Source organism: Salarias fasciatus, chromosome 15, assembly GCF_902148845.1.
Source record: "Salarias fasciatus chromosome 15, fSalaFa1.1, whole genome shotgun sequence".
Taxonomy (NCBI): Eukaryota; Metazoa; Chordata; class Actinopteri; order Blenniiformes; family Blenniidae; genus Salarias; species Salarias fasciatus.
In genome coordinates this window covers 13,968,523-13,991,526 of record NC_043759.1, presented here as the reverse complement: position 1 = coordinate 13,991,526, position 23,004 = coordinate 13,968,523, and the positions used below count along the sequence as shown (strand labels likewise).

Sequence of the window (23,004 nt, the reverse complement as noted above, 5' to 3'; positions counted from 1 at the left end):
GGAGTTCTCACAGCGAGTGTTTCCGCTCACCTCCGATAAAGAGCTGCTGGCTGGAGAGCCGAGGACGCGGAACAGAGCGGGGGACTACGCGACGGAAACCAGGGTGTTTAACCGAGTCTTTCTACCGTTCTGGCTTCAGCGTTTCCCGCAAACGGCTCCATTAATGTCTCGAATGTGATCCGGGAGAGAGAGTGGAGGGCTCGCTACTGGTAACCTTTACGTTGGTGAGTCTTGTCGGGTTTTTCGCAAGCTAAGCACACATAGGCCACTACGATCTCTCTCTCTCTGTGTATGTCTCTCTATATATGTTGCTCTCTCTTTCTCTACATAGTAATACACAGTAACATTTAAAACGTCCACAATATAGCAGCGTTTGACAATTGAACACAAAGCCAAGGCCGCCAAGTACTTGTCGGTTTTCTCGTTTTTCAACTAACGACTGTTGTTCACCGAGCTAGCCGCGGTCTTTGATAAAGGCTGATAAATGTCTTCTTTTTTATTTTTTGCTTCCTTTAAGCTCTGTCGTGTCTGTAAGTTCACTCTTCCACTTTGACAAAGTGCGCAGCGACAAAATGTAAACGCGAAATATCTCCAGTCGCCAGTCTGCCCCGTGTCTAATAGTTAACAGCTGTTTGGTTACTGTATTATTACGTTTGGTCATGTGAACAATAAAAACCGTACAAGGAAGCGAGAGGTTCGCCGCTGTCGCATAACAGATTCATTGAGATCGAAGGTTAATTAGAGATTTCTGAAATGTGTTTATTGGACTGTCACTTTGGAAGAGGTTTGTCTTTGTTTTCGTATGTATGTGTGTGTGTGTGTGTGTGTGTGTGTGCGTGTGTGCTGGCAGCCCACCACACTCTTTGTTTAAATAGCTCGCAGTACAGTTGCACGTGTCGGAGCGTGTGACTCCGCTTCAGGCCAGCTTGCGAGCCAGTTGGCCACGTTACGTCCAGCTGCTGTGATGTGCTGTTGGATTTTTGAGGCTCTGCGTCTCTGAGCCTTTCCCTACAGTGTAATTTCCCACCCCTTTTCCTTTTGTTCCAGTAAAAGTTTGAGTCGTTTCCTGTTTGCAGTGCCGGGTAAAGATGTGACACTTGGCATTTCTAAGAGCAGGGAAGTCCAGATGTGAACTATTGTTGTGTTTACACTGGAGAACAAAGTCAGGGGAAATATTCAAGCCCCGTGTTCCTTCGAGAATAACAGTTTGCATCGCGTGTTGGGGGCCACAAGTGTTTTGATCATATCTTTGATCAACTCTTTGTTGTTGTTGTTTTCACTCTCAAGTAGAATAGTAGACGCTGAGTAGACCCTACACTCTTCTGTCTTGATAACTTATAAAAAAGTTTTCATGTAGCAAAAAATTAAGGAATGATAATTCATCTTTCACTCAACCATATTGAAAAAAATAACAAACCTTAGCAACAAAATAAAAAGCACAGCAACTTCAAGACACTCCGTTTATGGTTTATCCCTTCTCCGTGCTTGCCACAGCCTTGGAGTATTGTTGTTAATAGTTTGATAACAAATTTTTGAAAGAACACAAGAACATAATGTATTTGTTGTAGCTTTTGTTGGAAATAAACATAACATGAAGTAAATGTTGATATTCTGTTTCCTGCTATAAAACAGGCATCATGTGTCATTCTTACAAGTGTGTATCTTCAAACATCTCCATTTACTTGTTTAGTTTTTTTGACTCAAGTTTGGTCCCTTTACATTTAAACCAGCCATCAGTAAGTATTGTCCTCCTCTGGCTAAAGGATAGTGTTCACTGACCAAACAGTTTGTTGTTTGCTCTCAGGAATTGCTCAGTTTTGTCTCTAAAAATTCATTTTGCAGTGTAACTCAGGACTATTCTAATTTCGTATAACATGGCACTTGATTATGTTTGCTTACTTGCATTTTTTGTATATAGTGTAGTTGTTTACAACTGTATGGTTGACACAGCCTTAGAAATGCACAATAGTGCCCATTATTAGTGATTTTGAGGGGACGCTTTCACGCATCAGGTTGGAGTTCATTTTGATTATTGTCCCTGCACCACAATCACTCATTAGACCACTATTGATCAAAATTACTGGTTTTGTTTTCACACAGTGTACATGCTCAAGCCTTTTCAGAATAACTAGAAGATGTGCAGCTCTTAGTGACTATCAATTTCACAGATATTGTGGAACTGCAGAAAGATTTATGACTCGCCAAACAATAAGGAAACTTTATCTGACAACATGGCAAGACAAAAAGACATTTTGAGCAAAGATAAGAGCAATTCATTTGCCTTAAGTGCCATTCTTAGATTATCCTGCTTCTCCTGCTGTCAACACAGCATGAAAATGTTTCAATCATTTTTGCATGTTGCTTCTGGAATTATCTTGTTTTATATTATGTTTTTTTTACCATTATCCTACAGTCTTCATTCCCTCCTCCACCTTTGTTTCTGTTTCTGTCTAATTCCTTGCAGCAGTACAGAGGGATGCTGAGTTGCTGTGGGGCTTAATTCATAATACTTAATAACAAAGGGTCCTTTCTCCGCTGCCATGCAGAGCCCCGGCTCTGGGCTCCCTGCACAGGCCCACACAAGCTCTACCAGCAGCAGTAGCACTGGGGCCTATCGGGTGGAAATCTCCTCTTGGCTGTTTCTTTGGCACACTGAGTGCTCTCTGTTCCCGACACATGCCTGTGCTGCTGCTCTCCTTGGCTCCCTTTGCATTCCAGGAGCCCCGGGCAGCTGAAAACCTGCAGTAGCAGCCTGCTGGCTGGCTGGGTGTCTCATCGGTTTCTGAAGTGGAGGGTTGCAGAGTTTCCCCCCCAAGTAAAGGACTTAACAGGCAAAAGCATTTATGTCTTTAAATCCTCCACATTGTTAATGCACTGGCTCACAGGTGAAAATCGGTCTGAGTGCTGTTGTTTGCATATTTTGGGGGTAAATAAGGTGTTGTATTCAAATCGCTTTTCTTGTGATAATATGAAGATAAGAAAAGCACAAAATTCTCAAGCCAAAAAGCTGAGTTTGCAATCCCCCAGCAGGATGATGTCTTTCCCTCTTCTGCCTCTGATTTGCTTGGCATGAGAATGATTCCTCCTGCATCTTGATGAAATAAGTGGTATTTAGCTGTTGCGTTTGTCAAAAAACTCTTTTGAATTTCCCAATCCTGCCTGCTAAATTGAGAGACACTGACGTTGATGGTAACAGTCGTAGGTTATTCAGCGTGACTCATAAAAAAGGCAAAACGGGAAGTTGAAAAGGCGAGCTATGTACCGATCACAGTTTGTCAGAGTCCAGTAGAGATGTTCCAGTAAGTTTAATTGAGTAATCCAATAACTTCAGAATGGTTGTCATGCTTTAAAGTGGGTGTTCGTGGTGCATTGTTGGTTATCTACTCCTGTTCTCGCGTGTAAAGTATTGCTTTGTGTCACCACTGTTTTGTGGTTATAAATTCATGGTACCCTCAAAGAAGTCATAAGCAGAACTCAGCCTGCCATGACTCATGTTTTTGCTGGTTATAAAAAGCAGTTTCAGGTGTGATGATTATAAAAACCGCAAGACCTTTGTGAATTTCAATCACCTAGTGGAAGTTTAGGGGTCATTTCATAGTCTACTTCTCTATCTAAGCGTAGGTTGTATTTGTTTAGCATGGAACGTGGCCTTTTTGGATTTTTTTTTTTTTCCTTCTTTGAAGCTGAGAAGAGTGTGGTTTCTTGCAACATCTCTCTGGGTATGGGCTTACATGTTGCTGCACATACTTTGTGGGGAGGCATTTTTTGTTGGTTTCGTCTCTGTCAATACTTGCACTTCAGTATTGATTCTAATAGAGTCACAGTGTACTGACTTAAATAGCGATAAAACGGTTTATCTTTTATTGTGAATAAAATGATCTAAAGCCTCAGGTCACCTGGCCACATGCAGCTGTGTAGCTGGAGTTGTTTATCAGGTTTGAACCAAAATGGTGTTCCAGGAAGTGAAATGTTTTCAAGTTTAAAATAGCTTCTTTAATGTTATTTGTCTCGCACATTGCTTTGGCAGCATCTGACAGGAAACCCACACAGTTGCAGGTTAGGTTGACAGCGAGACTGAAAGTGTCTGTGCTGTCTGCTGTCGAGATGCTCACTGTGTTTCTAATCAATTAAATTCAGAACCGTAAAGTCGGTGCAATAACAATGGGTTCGGAGATATCCTGTTATAGCTAATTGGATGCCATATTTTCTTGGATATTTTAGCATAATGTCAATGACTTTGTCCTTTCTCGTTCTATTTTGTGTGGAAGCAATTAGGCTAATTCTGCTTAAGTTTTCACTTTGCAAATGCACTGTCTGGTCAATACTCTGCCCTCAGCTCTTTTGGGAGGTCAGTCCTGCATTATAAATGCTATCCCAAGCAGATATTTACGCCCCGACAAGTGCCTTTCTCACCCTAGCTTTGACTTTTGTTTGTCCTTGGTATTTCCGAGACATTCATCTTTCACGAACACTTTCTGAAAAAAGAGTGAAGGTCCTTTGTGTGACGGAGGCCTCGCTCTGATCCCAGCATGGACAAATGGGAAAGCATCTATGGATCAAATGGCTGGCACAGTTCCCCCGCATGTGCTTTGACTAGCTGCCCTTTGGCTCCGTGCAGTACTCACACTGTCCTGCCAAAGACGACTTACGTCACTCTCTCCCACTGGCCCGTGTCACATGCAGGTATGCCTCTGCGTCTTGCTCCTGGGGACGCCAGAAAGGTCACAACAGTGGGGGGCCGGTATTTATGTGTGTTGGATATTTCCGGTTAACTCAGGCCGCCGATATCATTAGAAGCTTGAAGTGTCGTATAGTTCAGAACACTTGAGTGTAAGAAGATGGCAAATGAGAGGCAGTTGGAGTACTCTGAAAATTATTATTTCAGCATTATAGTGCTGAAGTAAAAGCGGAGTAAGCACCCAAGAATTTACTTGAGTAAGGGTGGAGCATACTTGGAACAAAATTTACCTCACTGAATAATGACTGAGTCTTAAAATATGTTGGAGGTCATTTGCACAGGTCACTTATATTGCCTGAACCCTGTCCTAGGGTGGAAAGTTACTGGTTATTCATTCATGAAAATATCAGAGTTTTATTGTTTTTCAAACCGACTCGTGCTTTGTGCAGAATGCTGCTGTAATTTGTTGCCGTGTGACAAGTAATCCCCAGGAAGCTGCCTACAAAAAAACTACTCTCCTCTGCTCACAGACCATTTCAGATAATGTATTATCTGACAAACGGATGTCCATGCAGCACTGCTTCTAATCGGTCCACAAAATGCAAGAGTGCTGCATTTCAGAGAAACTGAAGAAAACTTCCATATTAGATATTTTTCTTCGGAACATTAGTTCATGTTTTTTATTTATTTATCCGGTGAAACTGAAAAAGAATGCTATCTATCACTATTTAATTCCAGAGATTTTTAAAGTTATTTTTGTACGGGTAATTGTTGGACAAGGATTATCAGTTGGAAAATCATATTGAGTAATCTTTGAATTTCCATATGATTCTAATCCATTTTTTAGCTTCATTTTCTATCCATGCTTTCAGTCAATTAAAATTCTAAAACATAGCCAAGTGTATCGTAAATTAAATTTGATACTACAAGCCCCAACAAATAACAAATTATATAAAATAAATGTAAAACTGATAAGACCGTGTCAGCATGCCATGCACTTTTCTTTATCCTCCAGCCATGTGTGCATGTTTGTTTATCGTTCCTCTCTTGTCAGCATCCGGACTGTGGACGGCGGTGCCAGTAGCCACACAGCAGATACGCAATCAAATTTGCGGCTTTCTGAGTGCAGCCATGCCATTACCGTAGGCATTAGCTCTGCAGCCTTTTGGAACGGTAATGGGCCCAGTATCTGTTCCTGCCTGCCAATTAGCTTAATAAAAAAATAAAACACAGCCACTGCTGTTTCATTGTCATGAGTAACACGATGTGCACCTGCATCTGGTTCACATAATTATAGTGTACATTCCTTTGCGTCCTTCCAATCAGCCAGCAAATGTACGTTCTGCTGGACGCCACACACTGGTGTTCATGGAGTGAGACTGGGCTTGTTTAGTTTGTGTGCATGTTATTGTGTTTTGCTTCTCTTTGCTGTCATTTTCCATGTTTTGAAAACCAGAAAGAGATTTGTGTTGAATTACTCTGCATGTGTGCTGTTTTGCTTTTACAGCACAGTTATCGCTCCAAACTCTATGAACTGATATTATTAGCTAATGTTGGTCATAAAATAAATGTGTATCATAAAGTTATAGATCTGTCCTTAGAAATTTTAGAAAGTAAAAATATATATATATGTAAGCTGGCAAAAGTTTAGCTGATGTTGATATAATGTAATAGAATGCAGCTTATTGGCCAGGCCCATTTTCTGACACCACAGTGTTTGCAGAAGTTACAGTTGTCGTCAGTATTGAATTTTTGTGCTGACATTGTGCTCACCCTTGCTTCCCCTTCGCGTTGCTGTAACGTCATCATTAGCAGCAATCTGTTTCCTCCTTACGTTATGTTCAAGGCCTCGTTTGGTTAGTTATTGAGACAGTGGAAAGCACAGATGATGTCCTATTCAAATGTAATTGTGGCAATAATATATGAAAATAAGTGACACACTAAAACTAGAGTCGTGTGTGTTGCTGTTATCAGCAAAGTGATTTTGCTTGGTGACATGCAGCTCAAGCCTTTCCTCTCTTACTGTTATTTTTTTCCAGTCTATCTCTCTTGATTCCCTCCTGTCTCTCTGTGTTGCTTCTGGTTACGTAATCTGTGCTGAATGCTGATAGTAATCCGTGTCCTCCCTCCCCCCTCCCTCTGTATCTCTCCCTCTATGTGTGGCCTGGACAGGTTAAGCCGTAGAGGACTCTCCCTGGCTGTCGGAGGAAAAGATGTGCGATGGAATGGTAGCGTTTCAGACGAGAGCCTTGTCCTCTTCCTCTACCTCTACCTCCTCCTCCTCCTCCTCCTCTCGAGCCCGCAGGCTGGCGGCCTCCGCACTTCTCCTCCTCTTCATCCTGCTCCCTCATGGTCATGCATCAGGTAAGAGACGCACGCACACACACACACGATTTTTTTTTTTCTTTCCCATGTCTGTGCTCACACATGATGCACGTCGAATAGACCGCCATCTTCGCCTTTCCCCTGTGAATTGATTGAGGTTATTTTCCCCTCATCTTGCAGGTCAGTCAGATTAAATTGGCTTCCTTTACCCTTGGCTCGGTCAGGTTTCTCTGCCTCAGAGCGGCAGCCGAACGCCCAAGCCTTACACACACTGTAAATTCATTCACTGTCCTAATGAGTCACAACAGTTTTCTCCACTACTGAGTGAAATGGAGAGATTGTGTTGTCTGCAGTCACAATGCTGTCATAAGGTTTTAATCAGGCATGACATTTAACGTCCTCTGAGAGATTTAAGCATGGCTAAATAACTCTGGTCTTTGCCTCACAGCAGCCTTGACATCTAAAACCTGAGCTTTTACAGGAGAATCAGAGTTTAGGATTGACTCGATTGCTGTCTGAGTTAGGAACTTGTGCAGGTACCTATCGAGAAATACAGGCTCGAGATAACTTGCGTCCTCTGTTTGTTCTAAAATAGTGCAATGTTGATGCTGCGGACTCAATGAACTCCTTTACTCGTGCCAGCTTTCCTTTCAGTTCAGCACTCCGATGTTCCAGTCCCCTCCCCCTACACACACACACACACACACACACACAAACGCACACTCCCTCGACACATGCACTCCTCGCATACACTCACATGCGCTCTCCACACATAGCCAGCTTGTGAAAATGTGCCAGATGTCCTTGCCACAGAGAGCAAGCAGACTGTGCATGTGCGATGGTGAAAGTCTCTGGGATGTCTATAAGTGCTGAATGATTTCAGTCTTCAGTGGCTTAAATGAGTAGACGACGTGCTTCCGAACGTGAGAAATGGTAACAGAAGGTAACGACAACAAGAGAGATGTGCAGAGCCGGGATGAAGGCGCCGCTGATCCCGAGTGTATCGTTTCCTCTCGTCTTATGTAACACACATGATTCATGTAGAGCCCGGAGGGACTGGTATCACGCTCACGTTCTTCCAGCAGACTTACACACACATACCAATAAATGCGTGTTCCCAAATCCTTGGCCCACGTGCTCAGAGTATACATCTGCGTGAGCGTGTGTGCATCCCCGCCTTCCAGTTTGATTTACACACTGCTGGGCTTCCTGTCGGGTTGTGTCAGAAAATAATCCGTAAAGATGATGGAGAAAAGTAAAGTGAAGTGCACCCAAAATGTTCACATGTGCCTTTAAGACTACCTATCAACTGTGGGAAAATCATTTTTCTGGACTCTGACACTAGACCCTAGGGTCTAACATGTTCCAGTCATCTCCCCAGACATCTCCCCCAATCATGCCTCTTCTAATCATAACTGTTGACAATATTTTCCTCTTTTCACAACTCAATTCCACATGGAAGCTGTAATTCCAAGCTGTATTTAACAACATTGCAGGTATGGAGCATTTGTCATCAATTGTAGTTGTTGGACTTGTGCTTGGACAGACTCACAACTTTAAATTGATTTGTAGCTCTTGATATTTGATCTTTCGCAATGATTGAATAAGAGCTAGTAAAATATTAATTGCTTCAGCGAATGCCTGACTTACATGTTCCCAGACCGTTTTTCCTGAATCTAATCTGTCCTCCAAGCTGTTAATGATGAATGAGTACAGTTTTTTTTTCAGATTTCAGATTAGTTCTTTTGGCGTGTAGGCGGGAACTGTAGTATGAAGTTAAATATTTAATCAAGCTACACAAGAAACTTATATTGAGCGATAAAACATTTATTTCCTTGGCATTTGAAAAAATAAAAGAAAGAAGCTTTTCAGATAGAACTGCTTCTATTTTTTTAGACCCTTTTTCCAAGTTCTGATCACAGAACGTGTCATAAAACGGATGCTCTCTGATAGAGAAATAGGTTCAGTTTATTTTGTTGGAAATTAAACTAAGGGATTATAAAATAGGATAAAATGCCAGAAAGAAAGGAAAAAAGAAGCAGTAACCTTCTTTACAGTGTTTTTTTTAATCATTTATGAGAGCATTTAGAACTTGAAAGCATAAAGTATCTGCTTCTTGATGAAATTACATCCGTGATGAGACATTTTACCAGAAAGGCGAGGCACTCAATTTAGAGCTTTATAGTCATCATTAATTGTTCCATTCACTACCTTCCTTTTCTCTCCTGCTCGCCATACATAATTCACACAGGTAATCCCTTGACGTGCTCCTGGGATGGAGATTGCTCTGGAAATTTCATGAATATGAAATTCTCTCTATGCTGACAGGCCTGTTCCAAACTAATAATGTCGGGATTTGCTGGATGACTGTGAAAAGATACACACAAAAAAAAAAAATCACTGTATCAGTATGTATGTAGAGAAAAAGCTATCTCCAATCTAGAATGTAGCAAAAAGCAGAATCCAGCCTGTCTTTTTGGTCCAAGGGGGTCTGTTGTTGGTATTTCTTTTTTAGAATATGTCCTTTAAGTGATGGGAAATGATCAATTGGGAGGAGAAAGGAACGAGATCAAACCTAGTAAAGGTTACCCCTTTTTAGCCCCTTTAAGAATGCTTGGAAAATCTTTAAGCCTCTGCCCTGTAGGGTTAATGTTTTCTCCTGTAAGATCAAGACAACAATTTGTGGGGACTGTAAAGGCGCTATGTTAGGAAGCAGCCAGTGAGCCTTTGGAGCCGCTGAGGTATTTTTAGACCCAATCACAGTCCAGGTCGTGTCTTTTTTATCTTCCGTTCAGCCGTTCATTGTAAACGAGATTACCAGCGGGGAATCTGCTGAGGCGATTTAAATGGCTTTCTCAGATTTGCGTTTGTGATTGCTGCACATGATTGCGTTTGTGTTTATGAATCGGGACATTCTTCCAAAAGTGGCAACATGCTGAAGAAAACATCCTGCTCATTGAAACAGGCCACCAGTAAACAAACACAGCCCCAAAGTAGCACCTTGGGTTTTTGTATTCAGAATTACATCATTTTTCCACTTTGTATCTTGACTTTCCCAGATCTTTTTTTAATTCCCACATATACTAGCTGCTTAAAGTTTAGTTCCTAATATGGTGTCAGTTCCTAACAGTAAGCCTTTGTGGTTTCAGAGGAAGTGGGCTCAGACAGTGAGTCAGTACTGGAAGAGTGAAGATGAGAAGTCGGAGCTCGCAGGGGCCGTTCACATGAGTCCAGTGTTTTGTCTGTGTGAAGATTGCTCCATGTCAGGAGGGAAAAAAAGGTCCGAACCATCATTCTGGGCCCAGTTAGGCAGATAAACGTTGCCCTCTAAGAACCCATTGTCCTCTGAAGTTGAGTTAAAGCAGAACATGAAAGTGCCAGTCAGGACCAAAAGTCTCCCACAAACAAGCCCGCTGTGTGCTCTGTGTGGCTCTGACGTTAATGTATGTTCATGTGTGAGAACGGGAAATGGCTTTCCCCGGGACTGACAAAAAATGGACTCAGAAGATTAGAAAAAGCGAAGGGAAAGGGGAGGAGAGCAGGACAGGGCAGCTAAAGCCTGCCTGTAATTTCCTTTGCGATTTGCATTATTGTTTTTTTCTTTTCTGTCAGTGGATTGTTGTCTGTTTTTATTTGAGCTGAATACATTTTTCTCTGCGCAGAAGCTACTATAGAGACCAGTCTCTTTGAGACAAGTTTTTAAGCCGTGTACAGTGCTACCCCAAGAGTATGACTTTATTCTTTTCTTGAAAGCTGAATCCTTGGTCTCAAGGAACAAGATCTGACAACACTCCGTTCTCGATAATAACAGAGTGGAGTGGCTGGTCCAGCGTCACTGTTCTGACCACAGAGGAAAATATCTGAATGAGCCATGCCCTACTTCTGACATCTTTAAACAGCTGTAGTTTTTGAAACTTGTTGCTTGCTGCAGCAAAAAAAAAAAAAAATGAAATGGTGAGCGTATATCGCAAAACAAAAGAAGCCACACAGTGCAGGTCTGTTCCAGCCCTCACAGAAAGTTTGCTACATAAGCTACTGGGTTTACTAACGGTACGCCCCGAGGGGGGACGGAACAATGGTTTCTGAGCAATTAACTTTTCAGAATAGTTCCCTGAAGTCCTGTTAGCAAGGTTACTTCAGGCAGACAGGAGTAAAGCAACACATTGGCTTCTGGCTTCTCTCTGAAATGTGAGAACAAAGAGGGCATTTAGGGGGGTGTTGTAGGCTCCAGCCCCAACCACAGCGAGCTGCAGCTCCAGTAGATCACCAGTCAGGAATTAGAACGTCCAGCTCACTCTCTGTAGGTGACTGAGTGTATCGAGCACAGCACAGGAACACAGTCCATGGCTTGTCTGCGATGACGCTTCTGTTCCTTTTCTTATTTTTCCTCCCTGTTTCTCTGCCTCTCCCTCCGTTTAAGGCTGCAGCCATTAGCCAGGTGAGACCGGGGCCCATTAGCGGCGGTCCGGTTGAATCCATCAGCCTTTCTCTTTCATTACCTGTGTGTTTATCACTTGAGCCATCACTCTGTGCTCACACCTTGTGCCATTTAACTGCTCTCCCAACCAATCAAGCCCTAAGGGGAAACTCTAAACGCCTGAGCAGACAAAGAAAAACTCAATAGAAACTAGATACTGCAATGCCGACAAACAGAACCATTATATTCATTTCAGGACCGTTGACCTTTTACTGGTGAAGATCACAAATGGCCAGGATTATTGTTTGCCGCACCATTATTCTACCCAGTCCTCTCAGACTAGGCTTATGATAATCTTTCTGGTTTTCAATTTTTCCACTAAGAGGTCTAACTTTGAGAGTGTACACCTACTGATAGTGGTTTGTGCTTTGATTGCAAACTCCGGCGCGCTCCTCTGACTTTTTGAGAATTCGTTTGAGATGCGGCATAGCAAGAGTTAAAAGTGGAACCACAAAGTAGCTGTTCCTTGTACCGCAGGACACACCAACAGCCAGATCTGACATAATAAAGCATAATGCTGATAAATGGGTCTGCCTTTATGCATAACATAATGCAGTTGATGTGGTGTGAAAACGGTTACAGTTATTGGAAAACATGTCACTTTGCATTCTTTGGAGCTTTAGTTCTGGCCTTCTCTTCAGCAATTGAGAATGATTTTGAAGCAACATTAGGACCGAGGCGAGGAGAGGCAGTTTGTAAATTGTTTTCCTGTGAAATGTGTGTGGTTGTCTGAAGCAGCAGGCAGTCATAATGATTTCCAAAGGGCCTCATCCGAGGGACCAGCTCGCTGAATAGAGGACATCTCTGACTAATGAGCTGCTAAATATATCCCCCAGTCTCTCCAGGTCTCTGTTGCTTTTCCCTCTTTTTCTTTCATTCGTTTATTCACTTTTTTTCTTAATCATTTTGGTAACGTGACTGTATTTTTGAGCATTTTTGTGATAGACAGTGTGTTCTTCCATTTGGCTATCCATCAACCCCTTATTTAATTTCTTTTTCTTTTTTTTTCAATGTTCAGTCTGCTTTCTTCTTCCATGTCTTCTTTCCCCTCCATGTCTCACCTCCTCTTTGATGTGTGTGTGTTTTTTTTTTCTTTTTCCTTTTCTTTTCTGGCCCACTGAACCATGTGGGCTGTTTTTTCATCACATCGTTAGTCAACACCAGCATCCTGTTCAAACAAGTTCATCAGCATGCACATAAGGCGGCGAGCATCCTACACACATATGCTGAAATTGCCAATTGTTGAGACATCGGAGCTGCGTCAGACTGTGAGCAACCACGATCAGTGGCGCTCACGATGGGATGGTGTTCTGTCTACAGCCGCATGACGACAAGATTAGATTATATAAACTTTGGTTTAATACTTCCCTCATATCTTGCTCCGTAGCTCAGTTGTCTGTTGACGCGGCTGTTTCTCTTCCTGAAGTGGCTACAAAATGTGACTCTATGCATTTCATTGAGGACCAGCGCCGAAATTACAGGAGCAGTGACTGAAAACAACTATTAAAACTTAACAGCAGAGAAAATCAGAGGAAACACAGATGTGCTAGACACTTTCAGCCACTTCAGCATAACGGCTTATTCAAGAGGGACAACTATTGTGTTTGGACCCAAATATGGACAGTGGGTGTAATTATCACCTGCTGTGGTGGGAAATAGAGTGGATTTGTATGTATTCATGCCTTAACATGCTCAGCGGCTGTGATGTAGAAATGGGGCAACACTGTCCTCTTTTTCTCTGAACTCTTTCGAGTGGAATCTTTTTAACCTTAACTGAGTCATCATAGATACTTTACTTCAGAGGTCATGTGGAGGGTTCATGCAAAGACAGTCTCAGGCAGCAAAATGGGCCTCAGATGATCAGACTTGGTGTTTTTCAGCTGAGGGGAAAGGCGGGGCTGGACATGTGCTATCATGCAGCATGTGCGTTGCTTGTTTTCATGGGCGGAGGTGGCGTACAGCTGTTTCTCTTTAACCAAGTACATTTCCGACGAAGCACTCAGTCATCGCTGTCTTGTTTTTAGGCCCGTTCGACTTTCAGCCGTCTTGGAGTAGTGTGTGTGTAAATAAAGGGGAAGAGAGTTGATGAGACATCGTCTTTCTTGCTAATCTCCCACCGCAGCGGCCAGATGGGTTAAGAGCAGCCCTTTGAAAGAAGTTCTTCTGAAAGATTTTCGTATTGTTTGCACAACCAGAATACATGAGTACATGCCGTGGTCTCATTTCCAGTCGGTTTCTCATTATCCCTGGTTTTCCTCGTCTCATCCCATCCCATAAAATGTAAACCGTGCATTACAATGAGTGCGGAGGTATTTACTAGCCTGTCAGCTTAACTCCACTCTAATGCCCACTGTTCATATTACATCATCTGTGAACTGCCCTTTGTAACCGACATCAGTCAAATGTTGAAGGTCTTTGTAGCGACTCTCCTGGAAACCCTTTGAGTAATAGCATTGGGATTTATAGGACATGTGCTTTTCCATGTATTTATTTATTTACTGCTATTTATTTCTACATAGGTCTGTACTCATACAAGAAATATTTCCCCTTCTAACTTATTTTTTAATGAATTGTTTAATTTTTTTTTGTCTGACCAACATTTAGTGTTCAGTGAAACATTTTTCAGGAGATACTAAGAATTGTGATCATTTTTAAAACACTTCAGTTAATTATAAATTATATTTAAGACGTTTAAATGTGGGAACATCACTTTTTGTCTCTAATTTTAATATTAACAACATATAAAGAATATTTAGAAAAAAAAGCCTTCCTACTTTTATGTACTGTAACTCATAATTTGACAGTTTTAAGCAAATGTTTTGGTATGTGCTGTGCTTTGTTTGTGACAATCGCACTGTGTCTACGTGCTGGTGAAGTTACTTACTTTCATGGGAGCTGACACTATGAGATGTTTGGCATTCATAAATTCATAAACAGGAATATAAGATGAACTTGGAGTGCCTTCATGATAAAACGATGTTGTTCTCTGGATTATTGAACTCTTCTTGACACCAATGTACTTACTTTCATTTCTTTTTTTTCCAAAAGTCACTTCTGTATTACATAAGGTCTAAGCAGACTGATGAATATTTGTGAATTCATTTTGTTATGATGAAATGTTTATTTAATTGTCTCCAGACAGGCTTTGGTCTCGACAGGGTGAAACTACCGAGTAGACATGTAATAATAGAGCGTCTTGCCCCTGATCTGGAGCCAGTTCCTTTGAAATGTAGCCTGTGACACACAGAACACATTTGGTTTCTTGCCCGTGCCTGAACACTGACTGTAGAATTTAGATCACTGGTTGCTGTTTGCTTATCTTGTGCACTCAGCTGTTCATTTCCTCACAATAGTTTGCTTAAGACAGAATTATTGGCTTTATTCTCAGAGCAAACAAAGGGTAAGAACCGAACCGGGCTTTATTGTCAATATTTGCTGCAATCTATCAGAAACTGCCTGCACTGTTTCCAGGAACCTCACCAGCAAATATAGGTTACAACAATGCAGGCTAATAACGGTTTTGATTAGCTTCCTCGTGATATAATGAAATCGGCATCAGTTTCAGGTTTTACTTCCCCTCTGTTGCATTGTGTTAGCACGTAATGACTAACTCGTACAAAAAAAAAAACGATGGGACGCAGACTGGCACACAGCACACCATTCCTCTCAGAGGAGTAAGCAGCATGTGTCAGGATGCTATGCACACTGATGCTTTATGCCATTTGTCCACCCTCCTTGTGATTACACAAGCAGTCACTTTTTCATGGTCCATCTGGACGCCATTATGGCGACGATGGACATTGGACTATAGCTCCTCTGACTGTATTATTGAATCATAGGAGGTGCAAATCAGTGTGGGAATGCAATTTGTGCTTTATCTGCCTTTTGTTTGTCAAAAGGATAAATTACCATGATCTTGTACCTCACCATGTTGACAGAACAGAAGTAAACAATTACTGTTGTCTTATCAGACTTCCTGGTCTGTGAATTTGGCTGCTTTGTTTCATGGAGCGCTCCCTTGAGACAGTTGTTGACTGTAGTACACGGTGTGCTTTTGCAGTCAACACGGTCGCAAAGCAACCCAGGCGGGACAGTAAAGGTATGACGGTTAGAAAGAAATGCACGTGTGAAATGACATTTTTCCCCGACTCTGCCTGCTCACCAGTGACTTTGGTAGCGGCTACTAACACCTCAGCATGCTGGCTCTGGTAAGCAGCGCCGAGATTATCTCCCTGACTTTCACCTTCAACAAATGTCCCGGGCTCAGCACTCACACTGCTGCTCACTGGCAGGCACAAGCTGCTGAAATATGATCCGCCCACAGTTGCATTGACAGTTTTTTCGGTGGGGTGGGTTGTGTGCATCTGAACACATGCACGTGTGTGTAGGAGGGGTCCCCACACACTCTTTTGTTTTCCCCTGAAAGCTGAGAAGAAGGAATGTCTGCCTCCCAGCTGTCCTTTGCAGCGAGGGCAATAGAAGAGAGAAGGGGGAGCTCGCTGTTCGCCCTCTTCTAACATCCTCCCATCTGCTCCACGCAGGCTGAGAGTGTGTGTATGTCTGCATGTCGGGTCACACAATAGTGGTACTCCCCCCACCCTGCAGTCACCCCTGATTTGGCCTCACATGCATATTTAACCCTTCAAATGCAAAGTTTCCCTTGTTCTCTTTGGAGGCCCACTGCTTAAATCTGTCACTGTTCCCCATCCCTCAGTGAGCAGAGACAATGGGGTGTAGTGGCAGCACACGTGGCTTGCTAAATGCACTGCAATAGAGGGGGGGGAAATGGTTGAGGCTTTAAGGAGAGGGAAGCTGTTTCTACCTGTTTACAGACACCATTCACTCTGGCGGAGTGTGGCTTGTGTGGTTGTGTCTCTGCGTTGCAGCTGCAGGAAGAGAAGCGGTGTGTGAGCGATGGGTTTTTTTGTTTTTTTGGGACGAGCTCCTTTGGAGGCTCACATGTTTTGTCGTATTTTCTGGCAGATTTCCTGTTTACTTTGCAAGTGACACTGTAGGTTTTGGCACCAGTGTGTCATGCACAAAGCTGTTTCTCATCGTGTGAAAAATGGATTGCCGTACTTATGCTCAGATTCACAATCCTAACAACTCGCACAACACAAACATCAAATATCTCTGTTTTTGGAGGTTCATTGTGACATCCGCAGCTTCAGACTGTAATGTAAATGTGAAGAGGTGCACATAAATGCACAACATGCTTTTTATTGACAACATTATAAAGACAACATCTTATGGGGGAAAGTTATCTGTTGGAGAATGGTTAAACTGTTATTTATGCTGCCTTTAAACAGTACGGCGGTCAACATAATTTGGAAAAAGAAACATGTAGAGATCTGCTGTCCTCATGCCTCAGTTCTGATATTCACCTGTAAGAAGACCAGAGTCATTCAACCCAAAGTCAGCAGACGTTCTGTGGATCAAGTAAACATGGCATCTACTCCACTCAGCCTCCCTTTTCTTCATCGCCTTTCTTTTTCCCTCTCCTGCCCTCTACGGCCTCTCCCCACCCACAAAACACTCAAAAGATGAAGCAGGAGAAAAATGGCTCCCTGTGATTCCACACATCCATTTTTCTCCTGTATTCTTTACACCTTTATAGTAATTGAAGTCATCCTATTATATGTTGGGTTTCTTTCCCGTATCTTCCTCTCCCTGCTCGGTAAACTGTTTTTGTTCTCCTCTGGTCTTTTTCTTTGAGCTGTTGCCAAGGTTTATGCGTGGACAAAATATGAAAAGAAAAAATTCAGCGGGACTACTCTTTGTGCATTAAACTTGACACTGCTAGTATCATTCACTCGGACAAAAGGCATCCTTTTTCACAGTGTGAGATTATCCACCTCGCTCTGTGTGTTTGTTGTGTCATTCAATAGTGTGAAGTGTCTCTCTTGTCTGAAAATCTATCCAAGATCATTTTGGACACAATAAAAGAAGTTCTCCTTATCGTATCATACTTGCAAAATGTTCTATGGCTGATACTTTAAGGTGGATTTAACTATCCTGACTGTCTTGAGTTGAATGAAAGGATTTTCCTGGCTAAAGAAGTAGTGTTCAGCTCCACAAAAGTCTTCAGTTTTAGCTTCTACACTGTATTGATGTTCCCTGAAAGCCTCACGTTATGAGATTGGAGGTTGCTGCAGTTTTCCAGTGTTTCCTAAATGCTGTAGAGGATTGGTACGTAGTGAAATCCATGCCTTAGACCAGACAAGACCAACTGGTGTCCTGCACGCCACATGCAGCCCTTGTTCAACTTTTGATACTTTAAAGCTGTGCTGTGGGAAACAAATTGACATTGTCTCACTAAACAGCCGTGGTTTGTCTGTACTTTGATCTAGAAAATTAAACAAGGTAGCATGTAGGCTGTGTGGGGGGGAAACAACTGACAAATCACTTTGCAGGGGAATTGCACAACCGCATCAACCCACACATTTGTATGTTTATCTGCTGAATGACGACGACTACTGCTGCTAGCAGCACTGGCTAGCTATGCCCAGGCTAATTTGACTATTTTTTTCCCATATCCCATTACTTGTTGAGTCATTCTTGAAAATAGTTTGCAAGGCTTTTTAGAATTGAATATAAATTCCCAACTTGGACCATATCCACCAGTAGCAGGAATGAATGGCAAGCCCTTTCATTCTTTCCGACGCTACGCTACTGCAAGCCGCACCGCACTGTACGGCACTCCAATAACAACAGCTTGGCTAAAAAATCCCATGGATTAGTGGGAGAGGCAGGGGGGACGTGGCAAAAAAAACAAAAACACCCTTGTCCCAAAAATGACAGCAACGACGTCAAAAACAACAACAACAGAGGATGTGGAGCGCTGCCAACAAAGGAACAAAAACATATTTACCAGGCCAAAGAGAGCATCATCATCCGTTTTTGGTCTTGAGCTTAATCCAATGCACAACCCCCCCTTCTAAACACACGCCCTCTTTTATGGCCTATTGTTGTACAGTGCAAACAAAACAGCTGGCTGTAGAAGTCATCAGTATCTGATTTGCTTTAGTGTGCTCCCAGCTTGTAATAGAGGATAATTAGAAATTTAATTTGCTGGGCAAAGAGGGCCAAAGCCCTGTCTTTCCCCCGCCCGCATTCCCCTCAATCCACCCATCCTCCTGCTCCAAGCAGGAGAGTGCCATCAGTAACAGATGGGAAAAGGGAGATATTCACAGCTAGCCCAGCACTTCAGAGCAAAGCAGGGGATATTAACGCCCCCCCATGGGCCGAGTCTCCTCTGGCATAGCCTTAAGGCGCTGGATGTTGGGATAAGCAATCAGCCTCATGGGTGCTCTGTCCTGGCCTCGGCCTCCTAATACATGAGTGTTCCTTCAACCTTTTAACAGCTAAGCTCTTGATCAGCTTACAGTCCTGTACCCAGAAGATTTCTAATAGTTCAACCTTATTATATATCTATTTTATTTCACTCAGCATTGCAAATGGCTTGTCTGAAGTCCTGTAAGGGTCTTCAGTCATTACTTAAAGTACATGTTGGATCATCTATCAGCCACAACTTTTATGTAGGTTTTATATACACGGAAGTATTCATTAAACATTGGGTGTGTTTTTCTTTCTTTCTTTCTTTTTTTGACCAAATCTCAGAAAACCTGCTCTCTTGAGCAAGCTCTTCATATCAGGCCAGTGGGAGAACAGCTTGTGTTTGACTATGACTCACACTCTTCCTCATAAGCACAAAACGTGGTGTGCTGAAATCCACTCTGGCATTGCGTCGTGCTTTAATCGCTTTTTTTTTTTTTTTTCCCTGTGTGTGTGTGTTTTTAAAGCCACCATTACATTGAGGCTGAGAGGGTGACGGGAAAGTAAGAGACAGGAAAGTTGTACCTTAGCCACTGCACTATCTCACTTCTTTAAGCGTCTCTTTATTTGTGCAGCCTCGCCACTGTGTGGTATGTATTGTGGCTGGCTGCTCCCTACTCTTCCCATTGTTGTAGTCCACGGCGTCTCTCGCTCTCTCATAAAATTACTGGTCGATGGTAACTTGCCACAACATGTCTCCTTGTTTTGTGGCCTATAACTGCTCAGGGCCACCGCGCTCCGCTGTTTCTCTCCCCCCCCCAGATTATTTATCTGACAAGGAGTACCTTTTCCCGTCACTGTACGTCTTTTTCTGCTTGTCACATACGCTGCGCATCACTTCCCAACGTCGCCTCGTCTTCTTTTGTAACATATTTCTTTTTGTGGGGTTGATATAATTATATATTGTCTCTAAGGAAAGCGCAGACTTCCTTTGACAAGTGTGATCCCACTACTCCCAGTTCTTCAATCACTTTTTTTTAAGCTTCTTTTTCTTTGTTCTGGCTGTTTAAAACTGTCGTGACTTTGAGATGAAGAGTGCCAAGCATCCACGTGTTTTATGCACATCCGTAGTCTATATTTGGAACCTGTGTGAAGTTGTTATTATACCATGTACAGTGTAAAACTGCAACTTATGATTGAAAATATATCCATATGAGTAAGCATATGAGCAAAGAGGAGGACTTGTTGTGGAAGAGAACTTTTCAGCGTCTTTTTCTCCCATTTCATTGAAAGTAAATGTTTAGGAAGGAACATATTCAAGTTATGACTTTTATCAATGAAAGGAGTTGTTGGAGGAATGAGTCTAAAGTACTGCATTGAATGTGAGACAGTTTTGGCGTTCTTGATAAAGTAGATCTTTTATTATTCATGACTCAGTTGAACGCTGGGTAGATTATTGCATGCGATAAAATGTCTTGATAAATACCTGATGATCTAATGTGTTGTGCCTTGTGTGGACTGTAGCCTGAAGGAAGAGTTTGAAATACTTCTTACAACTTACTTTCAAGTTTCACTGTCATTTGTGTGGTACGCACAACGCAGCCAGATTAGTTTTTCAACTGTCTTTGTTAACGAGCAGCATCACTCAGCATACATTAAAATAATTTTGCATTTCTTCGACAGTCCTGCAGATAAGAAAAGGCCTCAAAGACAGAAAAATGATCAGTCCATTAACATTCATCTGTCTTCCTACAGTCCTATTGACTGGAATGGAGTGCTCCACAAAAGACCAAAGCAATTGTTAAAGGCTGTTGTCCAAACCCAGCAACCCCCCCCCCCCCCCCCCCCAGGGGCCTTTTTGTATGCCGCTGCTTCACAGCCGGGGGTCATCAATTCATCACGTGTACTACCATCTCCTCCTCTGGGGTCTTCAGTCGCCTCCATATGATTCAGGGGACGACTGCTTGTGTCAGACTGTCAAATGACACACTGTCATGTCAGTGAACTGGCTGTGTTGTCGTGGTCCAGAGGAAACTGTGATGCTCTAAATAACAAAATATATGTTTCCACATCGTGTATGTAATCTATTGCCTTTTCATTGAACAAATACTTTGCTGTTATTTCATGTTTTCGTTCAGTCTTCTCAAGCACACAACAGAATCTGTTACCAGCGCAGTTCAATAACACGCCCTTTGGTTTCACATGTCTGAACCTGGGCGTGTCTTTTTGTTGGTGGGTGTTAACTCTGAGCTTTTATGAGAGCAGGCACTCACAACATTTGAGTATTTGCATTTAATCTTGTGCTGCCAGCTTAGAGCGGCGTCTCTTCCCAGCGATTAGAGGATGTCGGAGGCACTGCTGTGGAAATAGTCTCTCTTCAATCTCTAAACCACACAGCCAGACAAAGTGGCTGTTCGCAGTGTTGGAGTGTTTATGCCAAGCAAGTGATAAGGCCCTGCAATAGACCATGGCTAATATGATTTTATAAATACTCACACCATGGATTAAATAATGAGCCATATGGTCGTTAGTGTTGATGGTATTATTAATGCTTCCGTCTCAGAGTGCTTTAATGTTCCTTGTTGCTGTTAAAAAAAAAAAACAAAAAAACAATGTTGTATAATCCTATTGTATCGAACACTAAGACGCATCAGTAAAAGCACAAAAGTCCCTCACTTATTACAACAGCTTTACTTCAGATGTCTTTCCCAAACTTACATAACCAACCAACCATGAGCCAGATCAGAGGTAATAAAGTTGGCGTGTTTACATCTGGTTTCCACAGATTCAGGCTTTAAAAGCTGTCTTATTGGGAATAAACTCAGCCTCCTGCTGTCTGGTATCCGTTGACACAGGTGCTCCACTGTTATGTCAGATCTGCTGGATTCAAGCGCTCTGCTCCCACCACAATGGTGCTCCAAATATCTGTGTACGTTAGCATGTGTGTGTGTGTGTGTGTGTGTGTACTTTGTTTTGAGCAGTGGGAGAGCATTAAGACTTTAGATAATTTCCTTTCCCGCTGTGATTATACAAGTAAGCTGGCATGTTATTGAAATATCATGGCTGGATCATGGGAAGCAGCACAGTAACCTTTAGGTCTTCTGCTTCATCCTGTGTTCATTGGCTCGTCCAGAACTTCAAGTCTTTCATTAAAGACAAACTGAGAGCTGCAAAGGATCTGTCTCACTGCCAGATAGAAGCAACGGTAGCACCAGATGAAGACTGTTTAATGAACAGGAGATAATCAAGATGAATCATATCTCTGTGAAGCTCATTTTTTGACATTTTAATCCACTGTAAGCACTCGAGGTATTCTCTGTTGTGCAGAATATATAGCCTTCTGTCTCACTCGTCATAGTGATACAGTGCTTTGCTCCTGCTGGTATAAAAAAAAAAAAAAAAAAAGCAGCCGAGTTTCAGATGACAATACCAGTGAGCTTAATTATCAGCTCAGCCTGCCAACTTGACAGAGTTTCCCTGTGAAAAGTTTGTTTGACCCAGTGGCGGCTTCCTGCAGAGGGGAGCAGTGCATACTTTATGTCAGTGTAATGAAGAACAGCCACACTGTTGCAGCAGCACCATATTAATGTGACGCTAAAACTTTAGGGTCGCTGAATAACTATGATCTGGGCTCTCCGTTAGTCCTTGATGGAAACCGACACAGACACTCGTAAATTTGACATAATAACGGTGGATCCTTCCACCAAGAGCCGGGAAGCATGCTGCACAGGGCAAACACTTGTTCCCCCAGGAGGCCTGTGTAGGGTAGGGGTTGAAAAGTAGAATCCATATCATGTCCAGAGGCAGGCTCATCTCTCCTGCCGTTTATATCCCCACCTTATAATTACTTTTGTTACCTTTACATTATTAAAATGTGAGAAAAAAAGACTGAAAGTTGGCTGCCGGCCCTCAGCTGGCAGTGCCCTTACATAACACAGAGGAATATACCTCAGATGTGTGTGTGCTGAACAACCCTCCGTCACGCTCTCTCTGTGTGTCTTCAGGCTGTGGGCGGCCGCCCAGCGTGCAGCACGGAGACCTGCTGAACCAGACCGAGTCCACCGGGGCTCCTTCCCCCCGGCACCCTGCTGGCGTATGGATGCTGGCACTGGCTACATTGCGGACGGACCCACGGCCATCATTTGCACCAGTGCAGGAACATGGTCCTTATGAACCTCCACGCTGCATCAAAGCAATGGTAAGTCAGCGGACAGAGGCTGATACAGGAAGAACAGGATTAGTCTCATAA

At 42.7% G+C, this 23,004-nt stretch overlaps 1 long non-coding RNA gene across 1 annotated transcript; it reads left to right on the top strand.

Moving 5' to 3' along the window:
* Positions 1-22,817, top strand: LOC115401422 (uncharacterized). The gene is made up of 3 exons (XR_003932952.1): positions 1-224; positions 6,851-7,042; positions 22,760-22,817. It is a non-coding gene; the product is annotated as an uncharacterized LOC115401422 (long non-coding RNA).
* The last annotated feature ends 187 nt before the right edge of the window (positions 22,818-23,004 follow it).